Source organism: Triticum urartu, chromosome 2, assembly GCF_003073215.2.
Source record: "Triticum urartu cultivar G1812 chromosome 2, Tu2.1, whole genome shotgun sequence".
In the NCBI taxonomy this organism is placed as follows: Eukaryota; Viridiplantae; Streptophyta; class Magnoliopsida; order Poales; family Poaceae; genus Triticum; species Triticum urartu.
In genome coordinates, this window is record NC_053023.1 from 536,706,098 (window position 1) to 536,723,191 (window position 17,094).

Sequence of the window (17,094 nt, forward strand, 5' to 3'; positions counted from 1 at the left end):
TCGAGGATATTTTACGCCGATGCCACCTCCTATTCCACGATGATCCAATCAGGAGGAATTTTTCTATACACTATAGGAGGGGGAAATCATCGTTGGAGCTATCCTCATCAACCTTGTTTGTCATCATGTCCATGTGTAAGTAGTCCTCCTTGGACTATGAGTTCATAACACTAGCTAGATGTCATCATCTCTTCTTTGTTCTTCAATAGAATGACCACATCAGAAGTCTAACATGATTGTAATCCATCTGATATTATAAATGGTGGGTTTGTTATGGTTTAATTAAATGTCACTTTATGACCCGATTTATATTTGGTTTATTTTGAATTCATACGAGTTCGTTTTGCATGATATGGGCATATATGCTCTCTGATTTATTACTCTTTGCATTGGCCATTTTGACATGAATGATCTACAAGAGGGAGTTGTGCCAGCTGGGTTTAAATTTGCGAGTAGCCTATCTAAGTGACAGAAAGATAAAAAGACGTTCACTATGTTATTGTCACTAATGGTAAAAACATAGTTGCTTATAGTTGCCTCGATGAAGAGCTGGAGATAAAAAATAATATATTATCAATATTATACCAGTTTGCTTAATGCAGTATCCTGTTTTTTTACTTAAAAATTAGGAATATCATAGCAAGCGACCATCATGCCGGCAGAGAAGGGAAAGTCTGAGGAGATTGCTGGTTTTCTACTTCTATTGAGTAGGGAAAGTGGGTTTGAGGAGGTTCTCCTTGAACTTTTGAGGGATTATAGGTGAGGGGAGGCTAGCTACGGCTTAATTCTCTAACGATATTTTTGAAGGATTAAAGAATTTTAGGAAAAGGTATGGAGATGCTCTTAGGAATCACCTATTGGGCGAGCTAGAGTGGGTTAGAGAGTTTGCGTGTTTTCTTGGGGATGTGATTTTATTTTGTTTTTTTATATGAGATTTTGTTTGACGGATGTAGTTGTCCATGTGCTACATTAGTTTCGTGTCCTATTTTTGATGTATTTATCTGGTTGTCTCCCCTTTTCTACCTTTGCCTTTTGTTTTCCTTTCTATTTTTCTGTTGTCCTTTTTATAATATAAGCATTTTTTAATGAATACACAAACATTTTGTAAAGTATGTGATCAGTTTTAACTTTTAAAATTACATTATATATCTATCCCTAATAATAAAGTACGGATTGACTCCGTAGGTTCACCGTCACAGTGCGCTTTCTTCTCATGTCATAATACGCTTTTATGATTTGTATAGACAAAATCGTAATATAAACGAGGTGGTACTAATCGTCCGGTTCATCTCGTGCACTGCCACGTCCACCGCTTCGCCCCCGTCGCGCGCATGGCCATGGTGTATATGGCGCCCATCCTCCCCAGCTCCCCGGGACCTGCCCCGCTCGGCCCGTCGACGACGACCACGCCCCATGTCGCGTCGAGCACCTCCCGCGGCAAGGAGGTCAGCGCCTGCCGACGGCCCAACTTGCGCACCATCCCCGTAGGGCGCCGGCACACCGGGCTCGACCTCGCGTGCCGCAGCACCGCCCACGCCTCCCCGGCTGGGTCGGGGTACCTTGAAACATGGACGGCCGCCGAGCTATTGGGGCCACGCCCAACAAGCACACCCCGCGCGTCCTCGGTACTGTCGGTGACGAAGGTGGTGGCAGCGCCCTGCCCGTAGTTGACCACCGCGAGCGCGAGGAGCTGCAGCGAGAGGCCGAACACATGCAGCCTGCTGGGCGCGCGCGTGACCACGATGGAGCGGAGCAGCGCGGACTCCTTGGCATTGAGTCCGTCCGTGGACCAGAGGTGAAGAGCGAGGATGTGGTGGTCCTGGACACATCCAAGGTGCATCCTGCGCATCAATCAGAGATGAAGGCCAGGTATGTATGCAATTAATTCAAAGAGATTTACTGATTTACTCTAATGACTACTCAGGAAGTATGTGACAGGGATGTTTCTCCATTGACCCCTGGATCATGAACGCTAATTACAATTGAGGATCTGCATATGTGTGACTGGGATTTTATGGCTGCTGCATGGCATTGGGCAATATGGTGGAATTGTTGTGGGATTTTGGATGTCTTTGCTGGTTCAGAGAGATAGATGTAGGTGAGTTTGTTCTGTGCTTATGATTGTGTTTGATAATGCCTCGTTAAATTAGAGTGGCATTCGACCAATTGTTGTATGAATTCTGTAAAAAAATGTGTGGCTATGAGTGAACGAAATCTTGTGTGCCGCACTTTTGAGCTTGAGATGCAGATTTGTATTCCCTGTGAGCAATTTAACATCTGACATCTTTACTTATAAAAATTATATGCAATTGGGGAACTTGAATCATTTTTTAGGTAAATGGTAGGAGCAGAACCTACTCAGTAAATACAAACGATCCGCATTTCATGTTCAAAGGGACATCTTAAAGGCTTTGTCTTTCTAGCGTGTTCTGCTCACTATTCACCACCCTTCTTAATAAATTGGTATGCTCTTGGTATTGACATCTAACATATTCAGTACAAACATGTCTTAAATTGTTTTTGTAGGATTAAATGTAGCAGCACTTGTGATTTTATCATTCCGTTTTAAAGTATTCACACTGCTGGCACCATATGTGTACAACTGGAAACGTATTTTACCGAGTTAAGAGAAAATGATGTCATGAGAAAAACTTTGAACAAGTTTTATAAGATCATCTTTATACGTGCCTTTCAATCTTTCAGTTTTTTTATGACTGCTGGGTTTATCAGTACAAATAAAATTTACTAAAAAACTTGAGGATAGGAGAAACATCAGAACAGTGAAAGCATGTCACATGCTACATATGTGACAGTATTGATACAGAAACTAAGTTAGCATGCTGGATTTAGCTCTGTTTGTCTCCCTCATGAAACCATACCGACTGGCCATTAAGACGTAAAAACTAGAAAACAAATGAAAATAAATTGTCTTCAGGCATTGCTGATGCCGGTTAAGACGAGTGCATAATAAACCGCCGATACAAAATTGAGAGTGATAGTGTATCTTGGTGATGCAACAAAATGTAATCATGATCATTGAAGATTATGATTTTTTTTCCCGTTGCAACGCACATGCCCTTTTGCTAGTTATACTAGAAAATAGGGTACCACTTTTTGAAAATTGTGTGAACATTTTATTAATTACATGTGTTACAAAATATATGAACATTCCTTTAAATTACACAAATATATTTTCATATGTAAATGCAGTTTTGACATCAAGTGCATGATTTTTAAAAATAGGAAACATTTTTCTAGCTGCATGTTATGTGTAATACTAAACACTTTTTAAAACATAAACATTTTCTTATCATTAACCAGGTTATATAAGTAAATAGAATAAATATTTGATTTGAGATCTTTAAAAAAGACAAAAAAGCAACCATACATGTTGATTGCCTACTCCAATTAGACCCACATAATCTCTACTCCTAATGGAGCAGTTGGTAGTCTCGCTTCCATGTTTTTTTCGTCCCACCTCCCATGGATTTTTTGGTACCTCGTCCCACCTCACATTGAGCAGTCACGAACCGAAAAAACCGTGTACCGAAGCCCCCACCCGCCCCACGCACTCCAGGGACTAACCTCCAATCGCACCCAAGACAATCCAGCGAAGAAAAACCTATGAAAATTAACCAGCGAAAAAAAACCTAATGGAGGAGTTGGTAGTCCGGTACGGTTTATTTTCAACACTTTTCTAATGACAAAAGATCACGGATCTAACTTTCCTACCTTAGCCAAATCAACGAATATCTCTCATTAATGCAATTTGCTTTAGAAAACAAATAATAGATTCTTTCCTACCTTAGCCAAATCAAGGGATCTCTCCCATTAATGCAATTTGCTTTAGGAAACAAATAATAGATTCTTTCCTACCTTAGCCAAATCAACGGATCTCTCTCATTAATGCAATTTTCTTTAGGAAACAAATAATAGATTCTTTCCTACCTTAGCCAAATCAACGGATCTCTCCCATTAATGCAATTTGCTTTAGCAAACAAATAATAGATTCTTTCCTACCTTAGCCAAATCAACGGATCTCTCTCATTAATGCAATTTGCTTTAGGAAACAAATAATAGATTTTAAGGAAACAAATAATCTCTAATCTCTATCTCTAATCTCTAATTCTCTAATAATAATAATAATAATACCTAAAAGAAACGCAGTGTTCCGTTTCCCGTCTTACTTCGTCGAGCCTCCCTCCCGTGCGCTGTTGGTTTTCCCTGCGTACGTTCCACCCCAAACGTGATTCGTTCTTCTTAATTATGTGGTCCCACCCCCATGTGATCCGGCGAAAGAACCAACAAAACCTTCATACCCACGCACGCAAGCAACGAAAAATCCATGCAAGCCGTGTCTCCTCCTCCCTGTTCAAACCCTAGCCGCCCCTTCCCAGTTGACGCCGCTAGCGAGTAGCGCATAGCACATGCACCAGTGCGGCCCTTCCGCGGTCCCCCTTGACCTCGCAATGAAACAGCTCGTCGGCATCAATGACGAGCCAGTGCGTCCGGTGTTGATTCCTGTGGATGGGTCAAGCAGGACAGGGGCGGTGGATCCGGAACATAGCCATGAAGTTTGCTTCGATGCGCGCCTAGTATTGTCTCAAGTGCATGGGTCGATCTTGGATGGCGGGCGATGGATCAAGGACGTACATAGAAGCTTTCACCTACGCAAACGGCTGACTACTCAACCTCCTCTCGACGGTGGCAGCGGCCAGGTCTAGTTAGCTACCATTTATCTTTAATACATGCCATGAAAGGTGATCAAGAGGAGCAATCATAAGCAACGAGGTGTTCCAGGGCTACGAGCGCCAGTACTGCGACTCTGCGTCATCGAGGTCTTCGCCAAGATCGCCACCCTCTCTTCCCATGCCTATTTCTATTCGTTGTTGTTGGTTTCGTCTTACATGGTGAGATCTAAGCAGACAAGATGAAGCAGAGGCTCTCTGAGATCCAGTCCGACGTGCAGGATACTGAATCACTGGTAAATACTAGATTGTGTTTCATGATTTGATCATCCATTCCACTGCCTTACATACTACCTTTGGGACACTATAAGAACTAGGCATGTGATTTTGGCAGATGGAGGATTCATTTTGGATGTAGGTGAATGTGTGATTTCTGGAAGCTCTGTATATTAAATTTATGATCTGCTCTTGATTTCCTTCTTGGGGACTAGATTTGAAGATTAGCGAGCTACACCATCTAAAAATCTGGCTGCTGATCCGGGTACATTGCTACTCGGCCTTGCGTTCAATTGAAGTTTTCTGAGATCAACTCTTTTGAAACTTCAAAACGAGCAGTCCTCGTATTTTGAGGTTGCTACTTGCATGTTGTTCATTTTTCTGTAAATTTTGTTCCATTATTTTTGCACTCTATCTGCCAAATTGATTGCATGGTATAGGGTGCGATGGTGGCGTGGGCACCGCACGGGGTAGGAGCAGTGCCCTGCACAGGCCAGCCCATGCCGGGAGCTAGCACCGCGCCAACGCCTCCATGAACGCCGCCATGACGCGTTGCATGGTGTCGCTGTCGGGTGTGGCCCCCAACATCGCGATGTGTGCTCAAGCATGTCGTTTGTGGCTTCAAGTCGCCTGGTGGCCACCGTGGCATCATGACTAAACAAGAGGTTGGTGATGAAGAGCCTGCGCTCGTCCAGGCGGATATGGCGGAGCATCCACGGCGATGTGGACGCGGCTGCAGCCATGGCCGGATGGAGAAGCCTTAGGTCATGGTAGATTATCTACTGATGGCATAATCCTCTAGAGCTACAATAGCCATAAAGATGCCTTGCCGTGGGGAAGCCTCGCTGCTGGAAGCGCCATCAGTGATCTGATTTGAAGAGTCCAACAAGAGGTTAATGGAATTCTCATCTCCCATATGTTCGCATTCTAACATGTCCTTGTTGATTCAGCTGTTACATTGTGTCACAGTTCACTTGTTTTTCACCTTTTTTCGTACTACTATGCACTGGAATGTCCATGTTTGCTAATTTGCAGATTGAATTGTTCTGATAAAATATGCTAATATATGTCACTTCTTTCTGAAAGGTATCCGGAACTCTTAACTGCATTGCTCCGGTGATAACTTTTTCTTATTGTTGCCATTTTGTGTTCCAGTCAAGATTTTCTTATTTCACAGACATTAGAAGTCTAGAACTGGGATAAAAATAAATAAAGTTTGGAATAAGCTAGAATCTTAATAATCTCCAATATCTGCTCCACATGTGTGGAATCAATCATCCAGATATATATATACTCGGATTGATGCAGCCATGCCCAATAAGAATCTTCATGTAAATAAATCGAAGAATTCTCTACTGATGAATAGGGAGCTGCACCAGACATCATATGGTCTTTTCATTTTCGTGGTAAGACTGGATTAACCTCAAGACTTAAGTATCTCGGAACCATGCTTTTCCTGTGTAGTTTTCAACATGCTATTACATGGTCTATTAAGTGCGTGGGAAGATTCTTGAATTTACCCTGACATTATGGAACCTTTGTGCTGAAACAATTAAATATGTTAATCTATAATGATAGCAATGAAGACACACAGTTCCGTTATCAGTACAGTGCAGATGGTCATGTGGCCATTATGGCCTACCTTCAGTATTGTGGTTAACATTGACATGATTAATGTAATCTTCAAAACGACATGTTCCATTTTCCCTATGTATTTTTTTGTTCAGATGCCCTATTACTGTTTTATTGACTGCAGGCAATCTATTTTATATGGTATGATTTTTTTTGTTGGAGAGATACTAGCTGCCCCTTTTCCACTTGTTAGTAAGTTTTGTAGCAGACTTCTTAATTGATATTATAGACGTTCTAAGGTAGACGTGGTATTTTCAGTTAGACTGATTTCTTGTATTTTATCCACTTTTATAGGAGTTTGTTACCTTTGTTTTTTGATTGAAAATTAAAATGTGCATGCATTGTCGAAGTTTGTGAAGTAGAATTAATAACCTTCTGGTTATTGATCAATATATATATATATATATATATATATATCTTGGATGTCCCATAGCAACGCAAGGGCATTCAACTATCCTTGAAAAAAAGAACTATCAAACCGCTCAAGAACCTGCCAGGTCAAGCCTTTCCCTCCGTTGTTTGGCACTGCCTACCCCCTCTCCCCCGAATACCGCAACAGGGAAGATCCGGTCCATCGAGAGAGACCGATGCTATCGACCATTGATGTCGCATGGGAGATCTGCGACAGTGGAAACATGCTCCCCTTCGCTCCAACGGCGCCTCGAGGTCACTGACACGGGTGAACCAGCGACCCGCCGATGCCATCCCAAGCTACTTTGCCAACGTCGTGGGCGTGGGCTACTGGCCTTCCAGGTACTCGACCGTCGGGCTTATCGAATTGGGCCGCCACGGTGCTACTGGCCGCCGTCGGTCTCACTATAGATGCATCATGTGCCATCGGCCATGCCAGCATCGCCGCCTATGTTTCCCAAATCAATTACCCGTACGGTCCATGCATACCCGGAGACGTTGGTGCATTCACACTTCTCATGGATCTTTGTATTAGCCTGATAGTGTTGGGATCTCGAAATTTTGCTGTAGGTGAAGAAGGGATTCCTATCTTGAAATTCTGCTGTAGGTGAAGCGCCTCCTGTAGGCCATGGAGATGACCAGGGATGCATTGGGAGGCGGGCGACGTAAAGCGCTGGAAAGGAGTATTGTATTATGTATGTGTTGGAAATATGCCCTAGAGGCAATAATAAATTAGTTATTATTATATTTCCTTGTTCATGATAATCGTTTATTATCCATGCTATAATTGTATTGATATGAAACTCAGATACATGTGTGGATACATAGACAGCACCATGTCCCTAGTAAGCCTCTAGTTGACTAGCTCGTTGATCAATAGATGGTTACGGTTTCCTGACCATGGACATTGGATGTCATTGATAACGGGATCACATCATTAGGAGAATGATGTGATGGACAAGACCCAATCCTAAGCCTAGCACAAGATCATGTAGTTCGTATGCTAAAGCTTTTCTAATGTCAAGTATCATTTCCTTAGACCATGAGATTGTGCAACTCCCAGATACCGTAGGAGTGCTTTGGGTGTACCAAACGTCACAACGTAACTGGGTGACTATAAAGGTGCACTACGGGTATCTCCGAAAGTGTCTGTTGGGTTGGCACGAATCGAGACTGGGATTTGTCACTCCGTGTAAACGGAGAGGTATCTCTGGGCCCACTCGGTAGGACATCATCATAATGTGCACAATGTGATCAAGGAGTTGATCACGGGATGATGTGTTACGGAACGAGTAAAGAGACTTACCGGTAACGAGATTGAACAAGGTATCGGGATACCGACGATCGAATCTCGGGCAAGTATCGTACCGCTAGACAAAGGGAATTGTATACGGGATTGATTAAGTCCTTGACATCGTGGTTCATCCGATGAGATCATCGTGGAACATGTGGGAGCCAACATGGGTATCCAGATCCCGCTGTTGGTTATTGACCGGAGAGTCATCTCGGTCATGTCTGCATGTCTCCCGAACCCGTAGGGTCTACACACTTAAGGTTCGGTGACGCTAGGGTTATAGAGATATTAGTATGCGGTAACCCGAAAGTTGTTCGGAGTCCCGGATGAGATCCCGGACGTCACGAGGAGTTCCGGAATGGTCCGGAGGTAAAGAATTATATATAGGAAGTGCTATTTCGGCCATCGGGACAAGTTTCGGGGTCACCGGTATTGTACCGGGACCACCGGAAGGGTCCCGGGGGTCCACCGGGTGGGGCCACCTGCCCCGGGGGGCCACATGGGCTGTAGGGGGTGCGCCTTGGCCTATATGGGCCAAGGGCACCATCCCCAAGAGGCCCATGCGCCAAGAGTAGAGGAAAAGGGAGAGTCCTAAAAGCGGAAGGCACCTCCGAGGTGCCTTGGGGAGGATGGACTCCTCCCCCCCCTTGGCCGCACCCTTCCTTGGAGGAAGGGGCAAGGCTGCGCCCTCCCCCTCTCCCTTGGCCCTATATATAGTGGGGGGAAGGGAGGGCAACCATACCTAAGGCCTGGCGCCTCCCTCTCCCTCCCATGACACATCTCCCTCCTCCCGCAGCGCTTGGCGAAGCCCTGTTGGAATCCCGCTACTTCCACCACCACGCCGTCGTGTTGTTGGATCTCCATCAACCTCTCCTCCCCCCTTGCTGGATCAAGAAGGAGGAGACGTGGCTGCTCCGTACGTGTGTTGAACGCGGAGGTGTCGTCCGTTCGGCGCTAGGATCATCGGTGATTTGAATCACGACGAGTACGACTCCATCAACCCCGTTCTCTTGAACGCTTCCACGCGCGATCTACAAGGGTATGTAGATCCACTCCTCCCTCGTTGCTAGATGACTCCATAGATAGATCTTGGTGACACGTAGGAAAATTTTGAATTTATGCTACGTTCCCCAACAGTATGGTCCTCCTTCGCTTTTTGGAGGGTTGTATAGATGTTTTGATACATAAGATATAATTTCAGGTTCTACATACATATTGGTTTGAGATGTTTTCATTTTTTATCATTTCAATGAATAATGCAATCTGGATTTGTTTTATCATGCCAATTTGAGGCATTCTGTATGGGCTGATTGGAGGAATATTATTTTTTTGACGCACTATGTGTGAACATGTTGAAGGGGCAATGACCATCAACGAGCTTGTGGCAGTAGTTTGAATGTGAGTAGCTCCTATCTTTTGTGTACTTATTTTCAGTCTATCAATCAAAGGGTAGAATGGTTACACGTGCAGTTATTTTGGTGTGAGCTTTGACAAGGGATGCCGATTGTTATGTTGAAGAGGCTTGTAAGTGCATCTAGTGCCACCCCTAGTTGGTTTTGGAGTATTGACGACAAACCTAGTTGAGGGACTAATGTGTTTGTGAGAATTGCAGGAAAACACAGGTAGAAGTCCCTCATTGATTCGGTTTACTACCAGAGATGACCCCTAAAAATGAATGAAGACATTGAAGTCAAAGGTGGTATATGAAGATATTCACATTGAAGACTATGACAACAGAAGACACGTTATGAAGCCTATGGAACTCGAAGACTTAGATCTTTTGTAGTTCTTTTTATTTTTGTTGAGTCATAGGAACCACCGTACTGTTAAGTGGGGTCCAGGAGAACAAGTCAGAATGACTTAAGTGATGCCTAAATCAAAATCAAAAACGTATGTCTTTGAGTGAAGACAATGAGAGCAAATCTTGTCCAGAGCCGGACAAGTTAGCTTTGCTTGTAGCCCAAGTAAAGTTGCCATGAGAGTTCGAAATCTGACCGTTGAGACACGTGTCAGTTCCTTAGTGACCCAGGGTCATTTCGGACAAATCAGGTCGGGTTGCCAAGTGGCTATAAATAGCCCATCCCCACAACCATAAACGGTTGGCTGCTCAGATTTCAGTGCACGGCTTTTGTCGTTTGAGAGCAACCCACCTCGAAGCCTTTGAGAGAAAATTCCTAGTGAGGAGAAAAGCCCTAACCACCCAGAGCCAGAGTAAATTGGGCATCACTTAAGTCTTCTTATCTGTGTGATCTGAAGACTTATTACACTTGAGGACTGTGAATCCTCCAGACGGTTAGGCGTCGCGTTCAGAGCATCCAAGAGACATTGTGGATTGCCAGTGAACGAAGTCTGTGAAGGTTTGGGAGTCTACCTTGAAGACTTACCAGAGTGATTGGGCGAGGACTAAGTGACCTTAGCTCAAGGAGATTACGGTGAGGACTTGGTGTCCTGAACTATGTGTTCAGGACTGGGTGTCCGGGACTGTGTGTCCTAAGGTTTAAATACCTAGCCGCTCCAACCAGACGTACAGTTGTCACAGCAACTGGAACTGGTCCAACATATCATTGTCTTCAACGAGTCACTGGTTTCATCTTCACTTCCTTCTCTTGCTATTACTCATTGTGAAGTCATTGCGTGCTTGCTTTATCATTTGTCTTCACAACGTGAATGCATGATCTGTTTGGCTTCATAACTTCTTCCTACTTGATCCTTATTACACTGAAGCTGTTTGTCACTGTGCTTTCACTCTATTGAATACATGACCATGGCTGGCCTAGTGTAATCTAACTTCCGCTGCATAGTAATAGGCATAATCTTCACTGTTTGTCTTCATAACTCCCAAGTTTTGAAGACTTTCATAAAAATCGCCTATTCACCCCCCCTCTAGTCGATATAACGCACTTTCAATTGGTATCAGAGCTAGGTGCTCCCTTGTTCTGTGTGATTCGGTTTAACCACCTGGAGTTTTAGCTATGTCGACTGCAGGGATAATCAAAGTCTCCGCTGCGTGCCCCGTCTTCGATGGAACTGAATATCCCTACTGGAAGAATAAGATGCGCATGCATCTTGAAGCCATTGACGTCGACCTATGGTATGTCGTCGAGAACGGCGTTCCCAAGGCTGGAGAAGGTGTCACTGCTGCTGATGTCAAGAAATTCGTTCAACTGGACTCTACTGCCAAGAACATCATCTGTCGTCATCTGACCAAAGGACAGTATGGCCGTGTGAGTGCCTTGAAGACATCCAAACTGGTCTGGGACTGGCTCTCCAAGGTCAATGAAGGCATCTCAACCCAGAGAGATCAACGAATCAGTGTCCTTCGCAATCTTTTCAACCGCTTCAAGCGAAATGACAATGAGAATGTCCAGCACACATTTGATAGACTCACTGACATCACAAATGAGCTTCAAGCTCTCGGCGCCACTGAAATCACCAAACATGAAATCGTCAAAACGCTGCTGAGGTCACTTGATAGTTCGTTTGACATCCTGGCCCTGATGATTCAAGAACGTCCTGATTTCAAGACACTCGATCCGTCTGACATACTTGAGAGGCTCAACACACACGAGTTTCAGCTTTCTGAGAAAAGAGATATCTACAGCCCAAACTATGGGCGAACTCGCGCCTTGAAGGCAAAAGCTGTCTCCTCATCTGAAGAAGAATCTGACTGCAGTTCTGATGATCCTGAAGACATTGGAAGAGAACTTGCAATGCTAGTGAAGAAGTTCCAAAAATTCACCAAGAAGAAAGGCTTCAGAAAATCTTCACGATCAAGCTCAAGGAATGATGAAGCTTCTGCTCATGACTACAAGAAGAAAACATGTCACAAGTGCAAGAAAACTGGACACTTCATCTCTGAGTGTCCACAGTGGGACAATGAGAACAGAAGGAAGAAGAAGAGCACAGAATATGATTCTGACGACAAGAAGAAGAAGAAATACTCAAAGTCTTCTTCCAAGTCTTCATCAAAGTCTTCATCACACAAGAAGAGCTCATCTGGCAAGGCACGTGCGTTTGTTGGAAAGGAGATGGATTCAGAGGAGGAATCCGCATCTGAGGAGGCAGAGGTGGAGTCTGAGGAGGAGTCTGATTCTGGCATTGCGAGTCTGGCTACAGCATACGTCGCCAAGTCCATCTTCAACACTGAAGACAATGACTGCATCACCGACACCAACGCAAATGACAAGAACGACTCCACTCCTACCTACTGCTTCATGGCACGCGGTGCCAAGGTAAACACATGCACTACTCGCTATGAAACATCTAGTGACGATGACTCTGAATGTGATTCAAAACCTAGCTACAAAACACTTGCTAAAATTGCAACTGAACAACAGAAAGCTATGGAACATATTCAAAAACTGTTAGACAGAAGCGATGATCTGTTGGGTGCTGAAATGACTCGATCTGAATCCTTAATTGAAGACATAAAAAACCTTCATGTTAAGTATTAGGAACTTGAAGATCGTCATGATACTCTCTCAACAACTCATGAAAAGCTTTCCTATGATTATCTTCAAAGGAAGCAAGAACTTGAGAAATTGAGGGTGGCTCATGAAGATCTTCAAAAGGAAAACAAGTCACTTCGCTCCGAACAGATCAGTCCCGCTCAGGAAGGATTTGAACCACCATGTCTTAAATGCATTGAGCGTGATAATGCTAATTCTGTTGCTGAATGTTCCACTTCTACTGCTGTTGCAATATCTTCAACTGTTGACATGGTAACTAACCCCTCTGCTGAGGATACCACTGCTATTGCTGATGAGAATGCTATGTTGAAGACATTGCTTGAAACAGGGATGTACAAAAGTCTTAAAGGACATCAGACACTATGTGATGTCCTCAAGAAGCAGATCCTGAATCGAAACCCTAGGAAAGAGGGTGTTGGATTTGTGAGGAAAATCAATGCAGATGGCTCTTACTGGAAACCTGAGCAGTACCCCAAAACCACATGGGTTGCTGCAAAGGAACTTTCATCAGATCCATCCAACTTATCTGGCTTCACTTGTGCTAATCCCATTATCATTGATGAATCCTTTGATGCAAACTATAAACTGTTTAAGAATCAGAATGGTGAAGTGTTTGCCAGGTACATTGGTACTAACTGCAGGAATGGACCGCCTATGAAGAAGATCTGGGTTTCCAAAAAGTGTCTGGAAAATCTTCCTGTGAATGTCTTCATGACACCTCACTTGAAGAAGACAAATCTCAGACCAAAGGCTTCATACGGTCCAATGGCTTCATACAAACAGAGGACTCACCTGAGTCACACTAACACAAATGTTTTGCAGGGAAACCATACTCAGGCACATGAGTATGAGAGCGGTTCATCGAACCGTGTTCATGTGACCAAAAATTATTCTGCTTATTCCTATGAGTATTATTGTCCACCTGCTAGACTGTTTGCTAAGGCTTCAAAGCCAAAATTCTCAGATGCTGCACTTAGACTTATTGCTTCTAAGCCACCCTTGAAGATGTGGGTGGTTAAGAAAGCTTAACTCTCTTTTGCAGGGAAAGGTCTCCAGCAGAAAAACAAAATCTTCTGATGCTATTGCTGGGGACCTTAAAAATCTTGTAGGGCGCAAGATAAAATGCCTGAATGGGATCAATATGTACTTCATTCCTGAATCGCATGCTACTCTCCCTATTAGTCCTAATCTGGATTTAAGTTTTCATAACCCACTGGTTCGTCAAATGTTTATGCTTCACAATTCTCTTCGTGAAGCCTATCCCCCTAACTGTACTGTAGGGTACGACACCAGCGACTTCAAAATCTTCAGAATGGATTATTGACAGTGGGTGTACAAATCACATGACTGGCAGAAGAAGCCTTCTTATGGACTCAACATTACGTCCATCCGACAAGAGCCACATCACATTTGCTGACACTGGTAAAAGTAAGGTATTAGGTCTAGGTAGAGTTGCAATCTCAAAGGATCAACACATGGATAAAGTCATGCTTGTTGAATCCCTTGGCTTCAACTTAATGTCTATCTCAATGCTTTGCGATTTGAATATGATTGTAATGTTTGGAAAATATTGTTGCCTGGTGCTAATGGAATCTGACAAATCTCTAGTGTTTGAAGGGTATCGGAAAGGTGATTTGTACGTGGTAGATTTCTCAGCAGGACCACAACTTGCAGTATGTCTTCTTGCAAAAGCTTCAGAATGCTGGCTTTGGCATCGAAGGCTTGGGCATGCTGGCATGAGGAACCTCCACACCCTTGCGAAGAAAAAGCACGTCATAGGCATCGAGGGCGTCAAGTTCAAGAAAGATCATTTATGCGGTGCCTGTGAAGCAGGGAAGATGACAAGGGCAAAACATCCTTCGAAGACAATCATGACTACTACACAACCCTTCGAACTGCTCCACATGGATCTTTTCGGTCCCACTCACTACTCAACTTTTACTACTACTGCTTGCCTCTATGGCTTCGTCATTGTTGATGATTACTCTAGATATACTTGGGTGCACATAATCCTTTACAAGACTGAAGTGCAGGATGTCTTCAGACGCTTCGCAAATCGAGCTATGAACAATTTTGGCGCCAAGATAAAGCACATCAGAAGTGACAATGGCACTGAATTCAAGAACACTGGCCTTGATACATATCTGGATACCTTGGGCATCACACATGAATTCTCAGCTCCATACACGCCACAGCAGAATGGCATCGTCGAACGCAAGAACAGAACACTCATTGAGATGGCCAGAACAATGCTAGATGAATACAAGACTCCAAGAAAATTCTGGACTGAAGCCATTGATACTGCATGCCATACAATCAATCGTGTTTATCTTCACAAGCTTCTGAACAAGACATCTTATGAACTCCTAACTGGCAAGAAGCCAAATGTCAGTTACTTCAGAGTATTTGGCGCAAAATGCTGGATCAAGGACCCACACCACACCTCAAAGTTTGCACCAAAAGCACATGAGGGCTTCATGCTTGGATATGGAAAGGATTCACACTCCTACAGAGTCTTCAATCTCTTCCATCACAAAGTGGTCGAAACAGTGGATGTACGGTTTGATGAAACAAATGGTTCACAAAGAGAGCAACTGCCAAATGTGCTAGATGAAGTCCCAGCTAGTGAATCAATCAAGCTTATGGGAACTGGAGAGATTATGCCTTCTGAAGCTCATCCTGAAGAAGAACTCATCATCTCAGCACCTGATCAACATGAAGACAATGCTCAGCATGAAGACATTCCTCCAAACAACAACGCAGATCAGCAAGAGCAAAGTCTTCGCCCTATACATCCTCGTGTTGCAAATGAAGTACAGATTGACAGAATACTTGACAGCATCAATGCACCTGGTCCACTCACTCGTTCAAGGGCAACTCAGCTAGCAAACTTCTGTGGGCATTTCGCATTCGTCTCAATATCAGAACCCAAGAAAGTTGAAGAAGCCTTCATGGAACCTGAATGGATTCAAGCTATGCAAGAAGAGCTTCAACAGTTTGAGCTGAATAATGTATGGGAACTGGTTAAGCGTCCTGATCCACGGAAGCACAACATAATAGGCACCAAATGGATATACCGCAACAAGCAAGATGAGCATGGTCAAGTTGTCAGAAACAAAGCTCGTCTCGTTGCTCAAGGATATACTCAAGTGGAGGGCATTGACTTCGATGAAACATTTGCTCCTGTGGCTAGGCTTGAAGCCATACGCATACTGCTGGCCTATGCAAATCATCATAACATACTTCTATATCAAATGGATGTGAAAAGTGCCTTTCTCAATGGCAAGATTGAAGAAGAAGTGTATGTTGCACAACCACCTGGCTTTGAAAATCCAAAACATCCTGATATGGTATACAAGCTCAACAAGGCACTGTATGGCCTCAAACAAGCCCCTAGGGCCTGGTATGATACACTCAAGTACTTTCTGAAGAGCAAAGGCTTCATACCTGGTTCCCTGGATCCCACTCTTTTCACGAAGACATACGATGGTGAACTGTTTGTGTGCCAAATATATGTGGATGACATTATCTTCGGCTGCACCAATCAGAAGTATAGTGAAGAGTTTGGATATATGATGCAAGAGCAATATCAGATGTCCATGATGGGGGGAGCTGAAGTTCTTCCTTGGTCTTCAAATACGACAACAACGCAATGGCATCTTCATATCTCAAGAGAAGTATCTCAAAGATTGCCTGAAGAAGTTCGGTATGCAAGACTGCAAAGGCTTCACAACACCAATGCCAGCCAAACATCATCTAGGTCCTGACGACAATGGTAAAGAGTTCGATCAAAAGGTATCGCTCCATGATTGGTTCTTTGCTTTATTTATGTGCATCTAGGCCAGATATTATGCTTAGTGTTTGCATGTGTGCTCGATTTCAAGCGGCACCAAAGGAGTCGCATCACTTAGCTGTGAAGCGAATTCTTCGATATTTGGCTCACACCCCAACTCTAGGATTATGGTATCCAAAGGGCTCAGAGTTTGATTTGGTTGGATTTTCGGATGCTGATTATGCTGGTGACAAAGTTGATCGCAAGTCTACATCAGGCACATGTCACTTTCTGGGACGATCACTTGTATGTTGGTCTTCAAAGAAGCAGAACTGTGTATCTCTCTCCACTGCTGAATCTGAATACATTGCTGCTGGATCTTGCTGCGCTCAGCTTCTGTGGATGAAGCAAACACTCAAGGATTATGGCATTCATCTGAAGCAAGTGCCACTTTACTGCGACAACGAAAGCGCCATCAAGATTGCCAACAACCCAGTTCAGCACTCGAAGACAAAGCACATTGAAATTCGTCATCACTTTCTCAGAGATCAT

General features: G+C 43.8%; 1 pseudogene; it reads right to left on the reverse strand.

Moving 5' to 3' along the window:
* Positions 1–1,229: 1,229 nt before the first annotated feature.
* LOC125537229 lies at positions 1,230–1,840 on the reverse strand (annotated as a pseudogene).
* Positions 1,841–17,094: the final 15,254 nt, after the last annotated feature.